This window comes from Rattus norvegicus, chromosome 1 (assembly GCF_036323735.1).
Source record: "Rattus norvegicus strain BN/NHsdMcwi chromosome 1, GRCr8, whole genome shotgun sequence".
Classification (NCBI taxonomy): Eukaryota; Metazoa; Chordata; class Mammalia; order Rodentia; family Muridae; genus Rattus; species Rattus norvegicus.
Genome location: NC_086019.1, coordinates 159677751 through 159698390, shown reverse-complemented (window position 1 = coordinate 159698390; position 20640 = coordinate 159677751). Strand labels below are relative to the sequence as shown.

Here is a 20640-nt window from a genome sequence, read left to right as displayed (position 1 = left end):
GAGGATTAAACCATTTTAAACAATCAATGTGAAAAAGTATCAACGTCATTACGAGTCAAAGTCTGACTTTGAAAGACATAAGGGGTCAGAATGAATATACATTCCTTTGCTATAGATGAGTAGCATTGACTTGCCCTTGAGTGGCTTCATCAGCTCCCACACTTGGCAAAGTCATTCACTGTAGCAAACCCAAAGCCACCGAAGCTCAGTGTTCCTTTCTGTATGAATGTGATGGGGTGGAAGTCATGGGCTTTTGATTCCGAGATACCCATCTCCTTGATGACCCTGTGTACGTCAGTTATGCCCTCTGATAGTTCAGCTCAGTGTAAAATGGCGCAGCACTTCTTACCTCATTTTAACACGGGGCTATTGTCAGTTCTAAGTGGATAGGTGAGATTAATAGTAACCGTTGATAAAAATGAATGCTTAACCTAGTAGCTTTCAGCTATGCATGATTTTTATCCTCCAAAGGACATGGTCACAATTGTGGAGGGTGTGTGAGGAAAAGTGGCATTTAATGAACAGACAGGAAGTTTTCTTATAATCTACAAGGTAGCGTTTCAGTGTCAGGAATTACATGTCCCAAACTGTCAATAGTACCAAATCTAAATAATGCTGGTTGGATACAAAGCCATACACATTAGGTATTTACTTAATCATGCCCGATTCCTCCTGGAATCACAGACCCCAATGTGTGGGTGCTGAAATTCTAAGCAGGTGATAATAGAAACACCCTCTCATTCGAAAAGTTTCATAAACAAAAACCGATTTTAATTCTGAAATAATTTGTTCATAAGAATTATTTATGCAATCTTCATTTTATAGGGAACAAAAGCCAGGCTCAGAGACCCACTTGGATAGCATCCCCGGGTAGAGGGAATGTCCTACTTTCAGCCCTTGAGTACTTCCTATGGGCTTTGTCACCTGGAGTAGTTTCCTCAAAGAATATATCAGACCTATCAGTAGAGTACAAGTACTGTAAGGATGGTCTGAGATGACAGATGTAGCGGGCCATTCAACATCAGAATACTGCTAGTATCATTAGCGCTTGTTCTATATAAGCAGCAAGCAGTCATCTAGACTTCATCTAAGACAGGAGACTTTTCAAGCCAGACCTCCTTCATCTGTGTATGCCTCAAGCGCCACCAGGACAACTACCTACAGTTGCTTTATTTGTGAGTGATGTAGCTGTCAGACTTCACTCTGTGCTGGTCACTAAGATTTTCTGGGACCCATCAACATGGCACCTGGGGGCTACTGCCATGACAACTGTCCCTGATGTCCCATTACCTATCTGGAAGGTCACCTTCCTGACAGGTAGTTTTGAAACACTTTGTTAAAAATTTTATTTTTTATTTAGATAGAAAAGACAGATTAGGGTTGTGGCATGGTCTACTTATTATGGGATGAGACAGTTCTCCTGTTTCTTTTGCTTGGGGATATTTAACAGCTAACTTTGGCACACATGGCATGCCATTGTTGTGAAGTCAGACCTTCCATAACCTTTAAAAATTTTAGATTTATTTCTTTACTTATTTTATGTGTATGGATGTTTTGTCTGAATGTACATCAGCACACCCAAAGAAGGCATCAGATTCTATGGGACTACAGGATAGAGGGCTGTGAGTTGCCACACAAGTGCTATAAATTAAACTCAGGACCTCTGGACCTCCCATATACCCCTCGATGTTCTCCATTAAATTCATGGCCTCTATTCTCATCAGCTGTTACTATATGCATATTTCTCTCTCTCTCCTTCCTCCATATATATATATATATATATATATATATATATATATATATAAGCTTTTGAGCCAATATAATATTATAATATTTCATGTATAAATGTTTTCAGGGCTGAATGTTGAATACTGGATAATGAGCTGGTGTGTTCTTCCCTGTGGAAGATCTCCTCTCCCACTGTCTGTTTTACTAAGTTGCCTGTAGATCTTTGTGTAGCTTAAAGCCTCATGGGCTTTTCCCTGTGCAGTTTGGCATGTCCTCCTTGTTCAGGACATGTTTGGACAGTCATATTGGTGAGATTTTACTTGTATAGTTTGTAAACAAGGTCTCACTATGTAGCTTGTGCTGGCCTGAAACTTACTATGTATACCAGGCTATACTCGAACTCAGAGATCTATCTGCCTCTGATTTTCCAAGTGCTGGGCTTAAATGCATGTGCCAGCACACCAGATTGTCCCTGACTTTTTGTAGTGGTGTGTGTACATGATCACCAATATTCCAAAGGTACTGAGCAGGTGAGTGTTCAAGTGTGCACCTATAGCAATGAGAGTTCCTTATGCAGTCAGGAGGTGTCTAGTAGTACCTTTAAGAATCTGACTCCTCGGGGTTGGGGATTTAGTTCAGTGGTAGAGCACTTGCCTAGCAAGTTTGGTCCCCAGCTCCGAAAAAAAGAAAAGAAAAGAAAAAAAAAGAATATGATTCCTGACCACAGCACTAGTAGTCTGAGATGTTCACCATGGAGGACCCTAGGGCATCTCGAGCAAAGATGTAGGTAAAATATCCTGGGAAGGATGGTCATACTGCTGGATGATGAGTGGCCAGGACAAAGCAGAGGGATGGGAAGGTGGGAAGAGTTCTGCCAGTTTGGGGCCACTTGCATATCAGGCTATAATTCTAGAAAATCTCATAACATGCAAATAGTAATAGCAAAGGCTAAAGAGCAGCCCCATCAGCGTCTTCAGGTAAGACCTCAGAATGCCAAGTGTGGAACAGGGATTCGAACTGTAGTCTGTCAATGTCTAACCTCCTGCCTTCACATATTTGAGTGAGCCCAGCATTTCTACCACAGCAAGATAAGAAGACATGCTTGGAAGCTGTTACCATCGCCCTCCTCTCTAGGATGTTCTTAAAATACAGATAGAAGTAAAAGGATTTGGGGCCAGAAAGGAAATGGAAGGAAAGAGGGAAAGGGGAATAAAACATCTACTAACTTTCACATCAGCTTTTTGCAAAGATGTCATCCTCTTTCAACTAATATTCCTTTCAGTAAAGTGGCATAGACAAACCGTGTCTTATGAAAACATATTTTGCCTCGATATCCCTAAAAGTCTGTGTCCTATGATGAGTTTGTTGTATAGAAGGCAAGATTGCAAAATGCAATGCAATTTAGATTGATTGTTTTAAAATTTAAAGATAAAAGATCAGTTTCAGAAGAAAATAGGTACCTTATAATCCTTATAATGTTAAAGAAGTGATAAATGTCTAGAATATTTAATAGACTCAGAAAAAAATGGACAGAAATCTCAGAAAAGGACTGGGCAGTGAACTAAGACTAGTAGGGTCGAGAAACAGATAGAAGAAAATGGGGTGAGAGTCACCAGAATGCATTTTATACATGTTTGGGATTGTCAAAGAATAAACCATATCAATGCCAACTTAGATACCTAAAGAATTAAGAATCTAATAAATAAATGGGCAATTGATCTCAAGAGACAATTCTCTAAAGAGAAAAACAGCTAATAAACATACAAGAAGACCATGAGTGAGGGGAAGGGATGCATAGAGACTGGAGGATGGCAGGCTGATATGGATGGTGGGAAGATAAGTAAGGGTGACAGGGAATAAGTAATTAGAACACATTGAAATCATCTGTGGGTATGAAATTTCAAAGAATAAAATAAACCAATAAAGAAGGAAAAACAAAACAAAAACACACAAAAAATGTTCAACATCATTAGCTATTAGGAAAACGCAAATCAAAATTTCATGGAAATTCTACCTCCCCCTCTGTGTGGCTGCCATTAAGAAAATGCAAAAGAGCAGATGTTGTTGAAGTCCTTGGGCAAAAAGACCCTTAGACACTGCTGGAAGGAATATAAATTCATGAAGCCACTGTGGAAATCCATATGAAAATTGTTCAGACAACTTAAAGAAGAACTACCGTAAGACCCAGCAAGAGGAACCCTACACACGCCCCGTCTGCACAGGAATCGAAGACAGAACACTACAGAGGCATCCATATACCCCAGTTTTCTGTGGCAGCCTTCAATATGCTACAGATATAGAATCAACCTAAGTGTTGTCAACAGAGAGGTAGATTAAAACCTACGGTACGTGTGTACAATGCAGTTTTACTCAGTGACAAAGAATGAAACCATGACATTTGCTGGAAAATGGCTTGAACTGGAGATCACCTCCCTCAGTGAAATGAGCCAGAAGCAGATAAAGTCTCATGCTATCTCGAATATGTAGAGAACAAAAAAAGAGATGATCTAAAAATAGAAGGGTGGACTGTTAGGGAATGAGAAAGGCTCCAGAGCTGAGGGGTAGATGAGTGATAAGGAGGGGGCATACAATGGAAGCGTGGCACAGGGAATAAGATGTACTGACTTTACAAGCAAGGCTACTGAGTAATTATAATAAATAAGCAAGTCTGGAGTCTAGCTCAGTGAGTAGAGTGCTTGCCTAGCATACAGAAAGCCAATCCTCTGTAGCACATAAAAGTAGGCAGGGGGGTTAGGCTCCTGTGCTTCCAGGACTTGGGAGGTGGAGGCAGGAGGATCGTTCTCACATGCATGGTGAGTTTGAGGGCAATCTGGGCTACATGACAAACTACTTGGAAAGATCATGAGAGATGATTTCTTTAACAGACTGGAAAACCAACCAATCCCATCAGAAATTGGAGATAAGCAGAATTGTAAGGTTGGTGTTTTTGCTTACTTACAAAGTTGATAATTAGGAAATCTGGACCGAACTAGCTAGCAACCATCAGCACTATCATAAACCTCACCAGAGTGGGACAATACAATTCAGTGGCTGCATCATGAAATGAAAAATATAAAGAAGTTATTTAACATTGAGGCATAAATACCAAAACAACTAAAAATGTAACAGGGAAATTAGATTTCTCTGGACAGTCAAGTTTGGAATATAAGTGAAGAGAGGGTGAGCCACTTTTTATTTTACTAGGCTTTTAAACGTTATTCCATGTATAAAATTAGACTAAAGATAATATAATTATAATAATTACCATTATTGCCAACCATTATTTAGAAAAATTATAAGATTTATGGTTCCGTATTCTCATTTTCAGGCTTATTTTATTTACCTCCACCAATTTTATTCAGGCATAAAAATATTAACAGCCAGATCAACAAACACAAAAGATGCACAAATATTTGCTATTGCTTTGCAGTGTATGACAGAAAAATATTTCCATGTTTTCTAGCACAAAGAAAGATAAAACCTTCATATGAATAAATATGGTTCACTTAATTTAAAACAAATATTTGAGGTTGCCCTCCTAACACGCCTGTAATTGCGAGCTGCTATGCATTATCCTTGCAAATGAAGTTTGCTTTCATAAGCAGAAAACTATAGTGTGGGGAAGAGTGGCTGAATGATTCAGACTCAGGGTCATCTGACTTAAAAATGCATGATTTTCACTTCATAGTTGCATTCATTTGAAAGAGAAACAGTGAAGATGAGGGCATCAGGAAGTCAGTATCTGGATCTGAGGAGATGGCTCAATGGGTGAAGTGTTGCTGGTTAATCATGACAACCTGAGTTCAGTCTCCCACTGTTCATCTAAAAGCTAGGCTAAGCGGTCAGATGGGTGGGTCCTTGCAGGTTCACTGAAACGGTGCTCAGCTCTAACCAAGACTTCTGTATTGCCCTCTTCAATGCTCAGGAAATGTTGGCAAAATGGGAATTGCAAGAATCTGAGAGCCGGAAAATGGAGGAGACATGCTGTGAAATATTGTCCTCTGGACCGTTGTACTCGTGAACTCACAGCAAATGTGCTTCCCTACACGAGACCTGCACAAGATTGGACCTTTCTGAAAGTGTCTCATTGTGGATGTAGGGAGGCTCGTGAGGTCACAGCCCTTCTTAAAGGACATTAAATTAGTGGTGTTGGGGGATGGTTGTGATTTTCTTCATTAGTAAAGTCACTGTTAAGTGGTCCGTGCTCTGACAAATAACATCCTGTATTTGTGCAAGCAATCATAATCATTCAGTGGGAAACACACACACACACACACACACACACACACACACACACACAAAGACATGAGTGTAGCAGAGGGTTTTCAGTAGAACAGGGGAGGGTGATGGGGATGAAAAATGATCAAAATTCATTTTGTACATATGGAAATATCAAAGGGTAAAAATAAATAAAACAGAAAACATAATGATTTCTGATATGACAAAGTAGGAAGACAAAGCCTTTGAGTTCTTGAGCAAAAGTGGCAAGATTTATCAGGAGTGGCAGCAACAGCACCCATGACCACTGTGATTTCCGGCACTGAGTGAGTCTCTGCAGGCATATTAGACACTTTACAATTAGTATCTTATTTCATCCCCGCCGCAAGATGAGACACTAGCCTGATCTCAGCCTGAGGGAAGGGAGATACCGAGAAGTTAAATTACAACGGAGAATCACAGAGCAAAGAAGCTTCAAAGGCACCATTCAAACCCAGGATAATATCACAGTGAGTTCTGTGATACAAATGAGTCCCCAGAATTCTCTGGGCTTCAGAAAGAAGTGTAATGACTCGACACAGGTAACAGAGACAGCTTCCAAATATCCACACTGTGGGTATTACGTGGGGTCTGTGCCAGTGATTTGGGATTGCATGACCCAAATCTTCTAGAATGACAGGAAACCTGGCCCCTGAGGAAAAGAGTTCACAGTCGTCTACCCCAGGCCTGGGAGCAGGCCAACTGGTGGCAATGCTAGAGGTCTACTCAAACAGGAGCTCTGTCCCCAGGGGTGTGGCCGTCTCTGCTTCTTTGCTACTCAGTTCCTCCCCCCATACAAACTCGACTTTCTGCCTTTCTTCCCTTTATATTCACCCGTCTCGTCTCTCCCTTTCTTGTCCTTCCCTCTCCCCTCTCCCATTTCCCCTCCCCCTTTCCCTCTCTTCTCCTCCCCAAGTTTTGTGGATGAGTCTCAGTTCCAAAGAGGATCTTTGTTTAATGGCTTTCCTGCCTCTGTCTAACCTCCATTTCCTCCTTAACATGGCACTGTCTGCTTGGTAAATATGAGTGATGATTCTTTTATTTTTATTGGAACGAGCAGAGATGGATTATTTCTCAGAGCCTGTACCATGCCACCTGAGAAAATGCATGCAAGCACTGTCCTAGACAGGCTGTTAAACTGACAGACTACTTAACTTCTGGTTAGCCATTGGTGTCTAAGACGGTAGCATTAGGAAGTAAGGAAGGGAATAATACGGGGGTAAAACACTATTCACTATGTATGCAGTAAATGCTAGGCTATTGGAAGAACTCTATGTTTTATGCAATGCAGTCTTGGCTGACTTAACTACTTTTCTGATCACTATAACAAAAAGATAAAGAGAAAATGACAAAGGCAGATTAAGAAGGATTTCCTGTGGCTGACAATGTGAGGGAGTACAGTCTATCCCAGCAGTGAAGGCAGCAGGAGCAGGGGACTGCCTGCTCACTTCTAGGCACACCAGAGAGCCAAGTGGGAAGAACTGGTACTTTTTTTTCTTCCTCCTATCTACTCAGTCTGGGTGTCCACCCCATGGCGTGGAGCCAGATACTTCAGCCTAAGTCCTCTCTCCTCAGTTAATCCTCCCTAGAACTGTCCTGCCCTACAGATCCAGAGGTGTGTCTCATTAATGAACTAGATGTTTCTTAATTCAATCATGATTGGAAATCAAAATTACCTATCACAGTGGCCAGTAAATAGCAACTTCAGTTGGTAGATCTTAGAGGCGAAGTGCCTGCCCATTCCTTTATTGGTACAATTATTGAACACAGGTAACATCGCCCTCTGTCCTTTCTCACCTTCTCTGTCCACTACTTTCTTATGTCATAATTTCCCCCATTAGTTTGCCAACATTTTCTCTTGTTTCTTCCTTTTCTTGGCTGTTTAGCTTGTTCCTTCTAGAAACTTTTGTTTCTATGAGTGACACTGCACTCAACAAGTTCGCTGACCTTGAAGAGGTCACTGGAAAGCACCGAGCACACAGGGCTTCATTCCTGTGCTTGGAGATGTTCATGGATTTCCCTTCCTCTTTTGAGCCAGACTTTTGCTCAAATGTCATGTTCTCTGACACACTTTCTTCCAAAGGCCTGGTGTCAGACTCTCTCCATGTTAGCTTCCTCTGCTAAGCTTATAACTCATGTAGCTGGTGCAGTGTCTCCAGTACAGCAGTTTTCAACCTGTGGGTCATGACCCCTTTGGGGTCACATATCAGATACCCTACAAATCAGATATTTATATTATGATTCCATAACGGTAGCAAAATTACAGTTATGGGGTAGCAGTGGAATAATTTTCTGGGTGGGGGTTACTACAACATGAGGGACTGTATTAACAAGTCACATTAGAAAGATTAAGGGCCACTAATCTAGTGTTATGTATTAGGCTCCCAGAGGACAGGAGCCTTCCTAACTCCATGCCACATACGCCATGTTTGCTCCAGTGTGAGGCATAATAATAGGTGAATGAATATTACTTTTCTGAAGAAGGAGATAACTATAGGCATTCTAACTGCATAAATACTGTGGAACTCATTCATATTAAACAGAGGAGCAGTCACAATAGTGTTTTATTCCATAACTCCCACTCGGCAAAGAAAATGTCTTGAAAGGAATGACTTTCTCTTGCTGGGATTTTTTTTCTTCAGATTTATCTATATTTATCTGAGTTTTCTCTTATAATAAACATAAACTTTAAAAGAAAACGAATTCCTTTGGAAAACATAGTGGCTGCCACCGGCTTTATGTCCAGGCCACTACAGTTGAGATCTTGGGCAGTCCTATATAAGCCAGGAGGCAGTGCAGGGTGTGGGAACATAACCCAGACAGGCTGACTCATCGCTCCAGGAGTTGACAGCTGCTTCGGTTGCTGGTGATGTTTCAAGTGAAGGTTTTGATGACATCAGTGAAAATGAAGAAGCAAAGTCAACCGGCTGGAGATGGTTTGTGGTGGGGAGGATTCAGATGACACATGAAAGGAAACGAGAGCTTCCACAAGCCCATGTGCTGGCAGTGCCAAACCCCAAATGATCAGAAACTGCTTCAAGATGTGGTTGAAACCTCTGGATGGAGGTGGCACACAAGCTCTCCCACAGTCTTGGAGCTTTCCCGTCCTAGGCCTGCTGAAAGGGGAGGTATGTCCTGTAACTGATGTGACTGAGCGGGACTTTGTGGTGAGGGCTCCAACCCCCAGCCCCCACCCTTCACCCCTCACCCCTGAGAGCTTGGCAGCTGTGTCATTGGCAAATGGACCTACTACAGATCTGGCTTTTTCCAGGGTAAATTTTTTTCAGCATAAGTATTTTGGGAGCCATCTTTCAGTAGACACATGAGCACACCCGGCTACAAGGACTTTCATTTACCCTAAGCAGCGCCTGCTCTACACAGAACATCAGACACACTCTGTGATTATCCAATTAAAGGCAATAATTAAGATGCCTGTCTCAGGAAGCCAGCCTTGCTGGAGGGACTGCAGTCCAACCTGGAGCATCTAGGAGGGTGAGCTCCAATCTTTGTTTTCTCAAAGTTTCATCTTTACAAATAGGTAGCAAGGTACAGTGGCCCACAGCTAGCTTTACTTCTTGAAAGAGGCTTGGCTGCCCTTGGTTATGACCTTGAGTTCCTGCTAGACCTGCTAGTTTCTGCTGATTCCACAGTGTACTGGGCCATCTAGGGTCTAAGTCATGAAGCAGAACAGCCGCTGTCCTTACTATTTCTTCTAGAGTGACAGTCAGTGCCATTCACCAAGTCCCTTGTATGTTCCAGCAATGCTCTATGGTCCTGCTTGCTCTATGCTTCTCACTTGCTCCTTATAACATGAAGTTTGTGCTTTCAGCACTGGCTAAAATATCTCTAACGGTTCTATGTGTTACCAAGTGCAAGCTGTGGACCAACTGTGAAAACAAAACCAAAGTTAAAGAACTAAATGACAGAGTTCAGGGCAACCACAGCCAGTGAAAATGGAGGAAGAAAAGAGCTAGGGCTAAACTGTGCTTATAAACACAGCCTCAGTGTTTGGTTTACCCGAGTCTGTGAGGGTCACAGTGAACATAGCTCTCAGGGTCTGGAGACCACAAGCTTACTGACAATGTGGAAGCCTGCAGGATGGGTCTAACCATAGGTGAAGGTTAGTTTGATGAGCCCTCTTGGGTAACTCACACTCTGCAGTTATTTGGTTATGCACTGAGGCAGGCAATGCTGAGGGGGGATTTTGTAGGTAGTCAGTCGACATAGACTAGATTGACAGTCAGCCAAGGACATTAGTCTTGATCATGTGGGTAGGCTTCAGTCAACCAACTGAAGCCTCATTTCTTGGGGAAAGGCAATTCTGCTTAAGTCTGTATATCAAACACTGTCTAGGATGTAGACTCTAGCACACCCTTCTGATTTCTCATCTGGCAGTGCTACAGTCATGAAAAGCACAGAGAAGGAAAAACTGTCTCAATGAGAGGAGACTCAAGGAACCCCCATGGGGCAATCACAATGGCCTGCTTCTGAATGTGGAAAAGGAAGAGGGAAAGGCTAAAACGTAAAGTTATAATGGTTGGAATTTCCAAACATAGGCATGAACAACTGTGTAGGTTCAAGAATTCTGAAAACGAGGGGTCTGTGAGGTTGGCAAAGTGGCTTGTTACTAAACCTGATGACCTGTGACCCAAGTGGTGGAAGGAGAAAACAACTGCCATGGGGGTTGTCCTCTGAACTTCCTATACATACACATAGGATGCATTTTTTAAAAGAAGGAATTGGAAATAAATGGCGCTGGCATATTGAGTGGTAGGTGAAATGCTGGCTACATCAACATGAGAGCTTAAATTCTAGAACTTTCTGAGAAATGGGCATTATAGCATTCTATGTGTAGAATTCCAGAGCTCCTATGGGAGAGATGAGGCACAGGAGATAATCCCTGGAAGCTTGCAGTCCAGCCAACAAGGAATGACTGGTGTTGAAAAGCAGACACGCTGCCACAAGTTAGATGAAAGGTAAGGAGTGATACCCAAGGTTGTCCTTTGACTTCTGTGTGTGTGCATGGACGAACTCACACACGTGAGTGTACACATGTCATACACACATGAACACAAGTGGTAGTATAAAGATTGACCATGAAATGTGAATGTATCTAGCTGTATGCAGTGATTTATATTAAACTAATTGTTCATTATTAAACCTTACACAAAAAGTGTGCCAGGACTGCAAGATTTCACTTGTGAATCTTAGCTCCTATCAAAGAAAAAAAAATAAAATAAAATCCTATCAGACATTAACTAAAGAGATTATTTTAAACTTGTATAAATAATATCAGAAAGCCAAAAAGAAAAAGACTTCTCAATTTGCTTTAGGAAGTGAGATCATAAGAACAACATGACAAAGAAGGGGAAAAAATGGAATAATTTTCACTGTGAATATACAGACAATCTAAGTACTTAACAAAAGATTAGTGAATTGTAAGACTATGGAAGGGAATAACACATCATAATCCAAAAGATTTGATGGTTGCCATATGAGTTGGCTTTACTGTTCAAAAATTAATTAATGTCATATTAACATAATATGGGAGATAATCATATGATTAAAAAATTTTCAAATAATTACTTTTCATTCATGGTAAAGAAAACTTCTCAAAATGTAGTAGTGGAAGACAATTCCTATAAAAACAATAAAGGAAGATTGAACGCTTGACCTCCAAGAGTAAAAATGAGACAAGGAACGAGCATGGAGGAAAAATGAGAAAGTACTAAATTTTTTTAAATTAATGTCATTATTTGCTTATAGAGATCTTAAAAGAAAGCCCAGCAAACATTTTATTGCTAATAATGAATTTAGAAGAAAATATAGCAGTACAATGGAATTTGCAAAGAATGACTCTTTGTTGCATGTTCTACCAGTAAGCATGTAAAAGATGCCATTTGCAACCGTGCCATAGAACACACTGTGAAGTTAATGTGACAAAATGTGAAAACTTGAAAATATTGTTCAAGGAAACTAAAGTATGTCTAAATAAATTGAAGCATGTGCCATGTCAAACTTCTCAAAATCTCAATTCTTTTCAAAATCAATTTATAGATTTAATACAATAGCAAAAGATTGTTTTTAGTAGAAATGGACAAGATAATCTAAGAATTATAGGGAAGTGCAAAGAGATATCAAGATTTTTGTTCCAGATTTTGTTTTGTTTTTAAGATAGAGTTTAAGTATGTATCCCAGACTACTCTGGAGTACAGAGTCCTCTTGCCTCAGCCTCCAAGTGCTAGGATTAAAGATGTGAATTCTGAAGTCCCACTAGTATGTACTTTTTCTGAACTGGTACTGGGGATTTAACATGGGTCTTCCCACATATCTGATGAGCTGAAGAAATCTTGAATGAGTAAACCTGAGAAATTAATACTGCTTCATTTCAAAACGTACTATTAGTATGTTCTTAACAGAAAAAAAAAACAAAAAAAAAAAACAAGAAGCAGACAAAGTACAGACAGACTCTGATAGGTTATTTATACAGTTATTCTAGATTTTAAGACAGGGATTAAGTAAGCCCAGTGGAAAATTGTGTTCTAATTTTGTTGTGGTTGTAAAATACCTAGAACATAATCCTTACTATTCTTACTTTGTAGCACTTTTAATTCTTAACAGTCTTGCGTAAACACGATGCACCCATCACTCCCATTCATCTTCACATTTCTCCATGTTATAAAAATAGAACCTTATCCATTAAATCACAGCTTCTCACTTTCCTTCATCCAGCATCCTCTGCCAAGAACCATTTTACTTTTGTTTCTATGATTTTGACATTCTAATTGACTCATGTAAGGGGAATCATATAGTATTTGTCTTTCTGTGAGTGACATATTTCACTCATTATATCATGTTAAAAAGCTTCATCCATGTTCTAGTGTATGTTAGATTTTTTTCATTTTAAGGCAGAAAAATTTCCTGTTGTATGAATTATCTCACTCTGCCTATTCACTCACCTACTGTTGGACACATGGGTTAACTTCACATTTTAACTAGTATGGAAAATTCTGTTGTGAGCATGGGTGTACAGATTTCTCTTTGAAGCCCTGCTTTGGAAACTCTTTTGTATACTCAGAAATTAAATTTCTGATAACATGTTACTAATAGCAAGTATTGGGAAGTTGTGGAAAATTGGAAGTCTTGTGTGCTACCTCAGTAGGAGTATAAATGTTTTTGACACTTATCGATGATATCTTAAAGTTACTTAGATGACACTGAAAGTAAGAAACCCTAAAGAATAGAATTAACAAAATACAACAAAATGGCTTTGCTTGTTATTCTTGTTAGTACGCTGTTTCTGAAATGAGTCCTCTTGTTATTCTCAAAAAACCTCTAATACCCACTGTGGTGGTTTGAATGAGAATGGTGCCCTAGTCTCTTATATTTGAGTGTTGGTTCCCAATTAATGGAACTGTTTGGGAAAGATTAGGAGGTGGGGCTTTGTTGGGGAAGGGGTGTCACTGGGGGTGAGCTTTGAGGTTTTAAAAGTCAATACCAAATGTTCTCCCTCCCTCTCTCTCTCTCTCTCTCTCTCTCTCTCTTCCCCTCTCCCTCTCCCTCTTCTTCTTCCTCTCCTTCTTCCACTCCCTCTCACTCCCCTCCCCCTTCTGTCTCTGTAACATATGGATCAGATGTGAGCTATCAACTACATTCATGCATACCAGCCTGCCCCTGAGCTTCATACCCCCATGTTCATGGTTTAACCTTCTAAGCTGGAAGCAAGGCCTCCATGAAATGCTTCCATTACTAAGTTTCCTTGCTCATAGTGTTTCACCGCAAGACTAGAACAGCAACTAAAACATCTACTCAACACACTTGATTTCTTGATGCATTCCGTTGTTGAACCCAATGTGTACAATTTCTTATATTCTACCCTCCATCTTTGGATACACCATATATATATATATATATATATATATATATATATATATATATATATATATATATATATATAAATACAAGTCAGCTTTCTGCTCCTATAGGAAATGAACATTGGCCATAGCATGTGGTACACAAGTTGTACTCCTAGCATTGGGTTCAGAAGCTTAGGCTGGGAATCTTATGACTGAACTGCTCCTTTCTTATCCCCAGGTCTTTCTACAAACAACCTGTCTATCATTTTCTCAACCAAGATCCCCCAAGCCACCTTCTGCTTTCCTCAGGTGACTTGTGTTCAGCATCTCACTCCCATTTTTTCCCCCTTCGGACTGAAGAAAGTGATAACATCCCTGGTTTTCAGCTACCACTCTTAATGGACACAAGAACATTACAAGCACTCTCTGGAGGCATTTATGATTCTCTTGGAATACTCTTCCCATCCACCGTGTTGTTAAACAAATCAGGACAATTGTGAGAGTGAGAGCTCAACAGAACTGTATTCCTAATTACATATGGACAATAGACATGCTTGCTTGGTCTTGGAATGGATGTATGACGTCGATGTAGTTGCATGTCAATAACAGGCACTCCTATATTGGTCACAGTATAGTTTGCCATAAAAATAATCTGTCATGAGTTTGTGTCCTCCCAGAGAGAACAATAAACAGATAAGCCAAGAAAGAAACAGACCCATGTGCTTCTTCAAGAGAGTGGGACAGAAGGAAAGGAAAGAATGGATAAGGATGAGAACAAAAGCCAGAAGAGTCCTGTTGGCACTAGTCTGTCAGACACTGAGGAGGAAGTGCATAGATTAATTCTGCTTTTATGCAGGTGATATTTGTCCTCTGACATGTTAATTGCTCTGTTTTCTTAACTCTAAGCACAATGCTTTTTCATATTTTCATGATTCTGAATTATGAGGGTGCGTGTTTTAAGTTATGTAAGGAAAAACAACAAACAAACAAATACCCTTAATTTTAAAAACAACAACAACAACAAGAAGAAGACAACCAAGCCACTACAGCTCCGAGAAAGAGGAATAAGTTATGACAGGGTGGTCGGTGCCTGTATGTGTATGAACTTCGGCACAAGTGGAGATGTAGATCTGTTGAGACTGACAGCAGGATGACAAGCTCGCACCTGCAGTGCTTATACAGTTAGATTTTACACTGAATTTAGATACAGTCATGGTTCAGGATGTCCTCAGAAAAGCTGTACTACATATCACACAATAATAAAAAGCTAATTTCTGTGGAAGATAACACACACCTTCCGAAGACTGCAATTAAATGCATTTGGGAACCACCAAATATCCCTGGGTGGCTCATAGAACGTTCAAGCCCACCAGAGACAGATGCCAACAGACCTGTGCTGTGACTGAGAACTTTGGTACCTGTAGTCTATCTGTCTGAGAACTTTGGTACCTGTAGTCTATCTGTCACAAACTAAATCTGATGTTCATCAAAACCTGACCTATAGTGATCAGTAGTTTAGAGAAGAATATGCAGAACTGAGCTGTGAGTTTAACCAGGAGGTTAATGTAGGGTAATGCGAGGTCTTCTTTTATTTGCCTTGAACACACACTGTTAGTTGTCAATCTATCAAAGGGAAAGGAATGAAGACCAGGTTCACTCCTTGGTGTTGTGGATCACCACTAGTGGTCAAGAGGAAGTTTAATGCTTCTAAATGTCAAAAAGATTAGACTGAAATGTTGTTAGGAAACAAAATATACCATGTGATACAGGTAGAGAAATTACACTGTAAGGAGATTTTTTTTTAGCTAATTGTACATATCTTTTCTCTCTTTTCCAGTGCCCATTAACTACCAAAAGATCTATTGACAATTCATTTCATAACTGACTTTTTTATGTTATGAAAGAGTGTGATACCTTCTAGATCCATGATCAGCTTAACATTGGCTCTTCAGAGCTCTATTGTAAGGTGGTTAGTTCAAGATGCTAACCTTGATGGGTAAGAGTAGAAACCAAAGACTTATCATTTCTAGAACTGAACAAAGAAACCAGCTATTTAAAGTGACCAAAACCACCAGTCCTAGTTTTAAAGAGAAGGGTTCATAAACCTTGATATTGTTACACATCTCAAGATCTGTACTACTGGTTCAATCCTGGAACTAATAATACGCACATAAATATGTACATATACCTATGAGAGAAACTGCTGTCTGGGATATATAATAATAAAATTTTATAAGGTTTATGTCACATCAGTAAAGTAAATAGAAAGTTAATGAAGTGTGAATTAACAAGTAGCTATTAGAATATTTAACATTGATAGCAAATGGCAGATAAGAAAAGATATTTTCTTTAATCCTAAATTGGTAGGATTTGGGTTCAAAAGAAGACAAATCTCTCACTCATTCATATTTTCAGATGGGTGTTTTTAGCTTTCAGGAGTGCCACATTGAGAATTTACTATTCACCATACAACTTAAATGATTCCAAACAACAGATGAACTGAGAATCACGCCGCTCTCTGAGTTTGAGGCCAGCCTGGTTTACAAAAGCAAGTTCCGGGACAACCAGGGCTTCATAGAGAAAACCTCTCTCTGGGGAGTGGGGGTGGGGGAGGAGGGGGGATCCTTTGTGACTAAACATATTCTGCTATTGTCTTCTACAGTATTTACTCTACAGACACGCCTGTGTTGAAATAAAAGACAAACCCTTCTAGTCTGCTTTCCATAAAGACAAAGCCTGATTGTAGGGGAGGTTAATATGCTATTTCCCTATTACATCCATAACTCTATGAAAACATTCACTTCTCTGTTCGGTATTAATTTTAGTAATTGAGCAGGGTTAAACAATATGGGAAAGATGCAAATAATCTCCTGCAGGTGCGCTGAGAAACACAATGAGAGTGGAAGTGTCCCTCATAGCTCATTTCAGATGGCATTTGGGGGTTTTCAGATGTGTTCAATATGTTTTTCAAATGTAATTGAAATTCTGAGTTAGTTTTTGTATGGCATTAAGAAATGGAAAGATCTCGAGTATTCCGACGTTTTCAGCAACGCGCCTGCAATCCAAAAGTGATTACACTGTGCTTGCGTAGGAAGAATAGGAAGAGAATTGGTTTAGAATCTAAAGCAAGAAGAGTAAGGCATTTGTGGCGCAGGCTGATGGGAATGTGGGAAGGGGTGGAGAAAAATGTAGAGAGGTCAGATGAACGCACAGACTGAGACTTTGTGTTCTGAAGGGAGAATTAGAACAGAGGTTGGTGACTCTGCATCTGACAATGGGAACAACAGGATGGGAATCATGGCTGCCCCAGAAAATTAAAAAATTGTTGCTCCAGGGCTGCATAAAGAGGCACCGAAACACTAACAAAGGTGTTAATGTGGGGAAGAAAAAAACTACAAAAGGAAACCAATTACTGCAAAATGAATTATATTTTCAAATCTGCTTCTTTCTTCCCAAATTATTGCTAGTAGTACAGGCAAAATGTGTGTGAATGAAAAACGGATAAAAAAGTTATGTTAACTGTGTGTTTTAAGTACATTCATTATTCCCAGTCTGTACTTGAATAGGGAGAAATGTTTTCTACTAAAGCCTTGACATGAGGCTATCTCCAGAATGAACTATTTGCTTTCCAGAAACAAAAGACAAGCTTTCCTATCACATGCCTCTAGGTAGTGATAGTGCCTTCCCAGTAAACAGAAGTCTGTCAGCCTCCTCTGTAGAAATTGCAGACGTTCCCATTGCCCAGTAGGAAGGATGCTCCAGAAAACAGAACAGATAACATAGCTGTAAACAGAATCCAGTCTTCGCTGAGAATCAGCTGTTATCACAGCTAGAAATGTTTTCAGGTACCTTATTTCAGTGTCTGACTTTTGATGGTTTTCAATCTAGGGTAAACTCAGTCACCAGCATTTAAACACTTAAAGATGACTATTTTTCAAATATATTTGCTGTGTTGTAGCACGACTCCATTCTATTTAAAACAAGCGTTCTCCGAGGATCTCAATTTCATACGCACTTCCCTTCCACAGGATTTATGTAACTCTTTAGATAAGCAGCTGCGGCTTGGGGTGCTAGCATTACTGTAAAGGCATAGTTGTGGTTCTGTTAACCTGAATTTGGTCTGAGGCAGCCGCGGCACTGAGTCCTTGTATAACAAAAGGCTTAACACTGAAATTAAGTGAAAACCTGAGAGGAGTTTACTTTTATAACAAAATATCTAAACCTTGGCCAATTACAGCAATCTGAGCTTCAGTCCAACTCAGGCAGCAATGAAATCAAAAAGGCTGACACCATGCCGAGTGGGCTGTAGCCAATTAACCTTACTTCTACCTCCAGTGAAGACATGGTCTGACCACGTTGCTCCCCTGATGGAATGTGGTTAAAGACTCATGAATGAAAGTCAACCAAGAGCTGGAAGCTCAGTTCTAGTTTTGTCTTAGGGTGGCATATAACTGCGCCTATTGCCTAGAGCAATTTAAAAGCTATAGGTACCAACCCAACAGAACCTGAAAACTTGGATGTCAGCTTTGGGAACCATAAATTCTAGATGATGCCAGACTGCAGACAATTAACCAAGTCCAACTTTCTCCTTAAGCTGGCTTCCGGTCAAAGATGAAAAACTGCAGGAAAGAAAGGCATCACTTACCAGTATCCGTAGTTATTTGGTAGATGGGCGCACTGGAAAGCCAATTCAACCAAAGCACGCTCTGTAGAGGGAAAGAAGGAAAAACATTATGGCTTCTAGAGAAAGCAGAAGTGCGTGAAAGAACTGTATTCTACCACTTTAGGGTAGAAGTACATAGTAAGATGGGTGTAGGCCCGGGCAGGAGGTGGCAGAGAGTAGGATAGCAGTCGCCCTGCCTTCTATTTCTGTAGCCACAAGTTCACAGGTTTATTTTACAGCTATCCATGTTGATGAGTGTAGGCTTGCCCTCAAACTGTGACCAGGTCTATCCCTAAAACAACAATGACAGCAACAACAAAGTAGTAGCAGGATTTTTAATAAAACCCATTAATGGGGTTTCAGAAATGGCTCCTGTTTAAGACTCCTTGCTGCTCTGTCAGAGGACTCAAGTTCAGTTCTCATCCCAGCATTCACTTTGGACAGCTCACAACTGCCTGCTACTCCAGCCTCCAGGCACTTAGGTGCACATATACATCAACACACATGCATACAAATAAAAACTAAAATTTGAATATCATTTAAACCCTACTAATGGATCATGAAGTGAATTATTTGCTGTTCTTTTTAAAATATAGTTCTTATAAAGTTATTTCCCACTTAGAAGGTGAAGGTAAAAATCCATGGTTTTCTAATCCTCCTCAGGACCTGACTCCAGCTTCCTTCTCTCCTGCCCTGACATTCTCTTCCCAAGTCATGCTAGGTCTACAATAACACATGACTACCCTCATCCACAGACTCTGAGTTTGAGGCTTTTCAGCTTTGAAACTGTAGTTCCAATATATGTTTACACACGATCTCTGGCAATCTTGATACACTCATGCCTGAAACAGCCGTCTCTGGGAAACGCACCCACATGCAGGGTTCATTACCGTGTTACCTTCCAGGTCTTGGACCCCTGATTTCTAATTCCACTTGAGCACGTAGCAGCTTAGGCCATGACAATTCATTAAACGGTCATGTCTATCTTGTGGGTGTTGTTATATGTCTTACTCAGACTTGTGTTGTCAAGCACTTGTAGAGCTTCTGACACACAGTAATAGATTCTCAGTAAGTGTCTGATGTATAGCTATACAGACTGAGGGAATTAGCATACGTCAGGACAAGAGAATAATTTACTCAGGGTTTATCAGACACGTACCTCCCAGGCCCTGAGCTAAATTCATTACAAGTATTTTCCCTCGTCTTTGTGCCCAGATTCTGTCTTCCAATGGAACAAATGACTTGTCCTGAATCTTTAAACTCATCCAGCTTTCAAGACTGTTTATTCATCAGTGTTCATTCTCGCTAGGACTCAGAGCACTAAACGTAAACTTGAAGTTTTCAGGCCAGGTCAGGTTTAGATAACTTTCTTGAATTTGACTCTCAGCTTATATGACCATCAAAGGTAGCCATAACTTTTCTTAGATAGTTTTTAGTGAGCTCTTCGATCTTTCTAAAAAGACTTTCTAAGCTTGGAGGTCCATTAGGACGTTTGGCCTAGGAAAGGGTTTAGTTGGCTTAAGAGATTGGTAAATTGAAGCCTATGTGCTTACCCTTGGCTACCATACATTTTGACAGTTTCATAAAAATACAACTAAGCCCATTTACTTAAATATTATACTTGTGATATAACAAAAGAGGTTTCTGAGGTGATATGGTTCCTGTTCCAACTGGAACAGTAGAACCAATATAATGATAACAAGATGGGAAGAAAAGGGCCTATTTGGCTTACACTCCTACATCACTGTCCATCACCAAAGGAAGTCAGGACAGGAACTCAGACAGGGCAGGAACCTAGAAGTAGGAGCTGATGCAGAGGCTGTGGAGAGGTGCTGCTGCCTGGCTTATGGATCATTGCTTGTCCAGCCTGTTTTCCTATAGAATCTCAGATGATCAGCTCAGTGATAGCACCATTACTATGGCCTGGGCACTCCCACATCAATCACTAATTATAGAGATTTTCTCTATCAAGTTTCCCTCCTTTTAGATTACTCTCATCTGTGTCAAGTTTACAGAAAACTAGTCTAGTCAGGATATATATATATATATATATATACATATATGTATATATATATGTGTGTGTGTGTGTGTGTGTGTGTGTGTGTGTGTGTGTGGTGTGTGTGTTTATACAAAATT

The 20640-nt window shown here is 40.2% G+C and overlaps 1 protein-coding gene across 4 annotated transcripts in view; it reads right to left on the bottom strand.

Annotated features, from left to right (window-relative positions):
* Positions 1 to 20640, bottom strand: part of Tenm4 (teneurin transmembrane protein 4) — a 2974939-nt gene that overhangs the window by 976159 nt on the left and 1978140 nt on the right. For all 4 annotated transcript variants that reach the window (XM_039113155.2, XM_039113170.2, XM_063262756.1 and 1 more), the window contains exon 7: positions 18487 to 18547. The gene's annotated coding sequence lies outside the window, so the exon portion shown is untranslated. The remainder of the gene's footprint in view (positions 1 to 18486; positions 18548 to 20640) is intronic.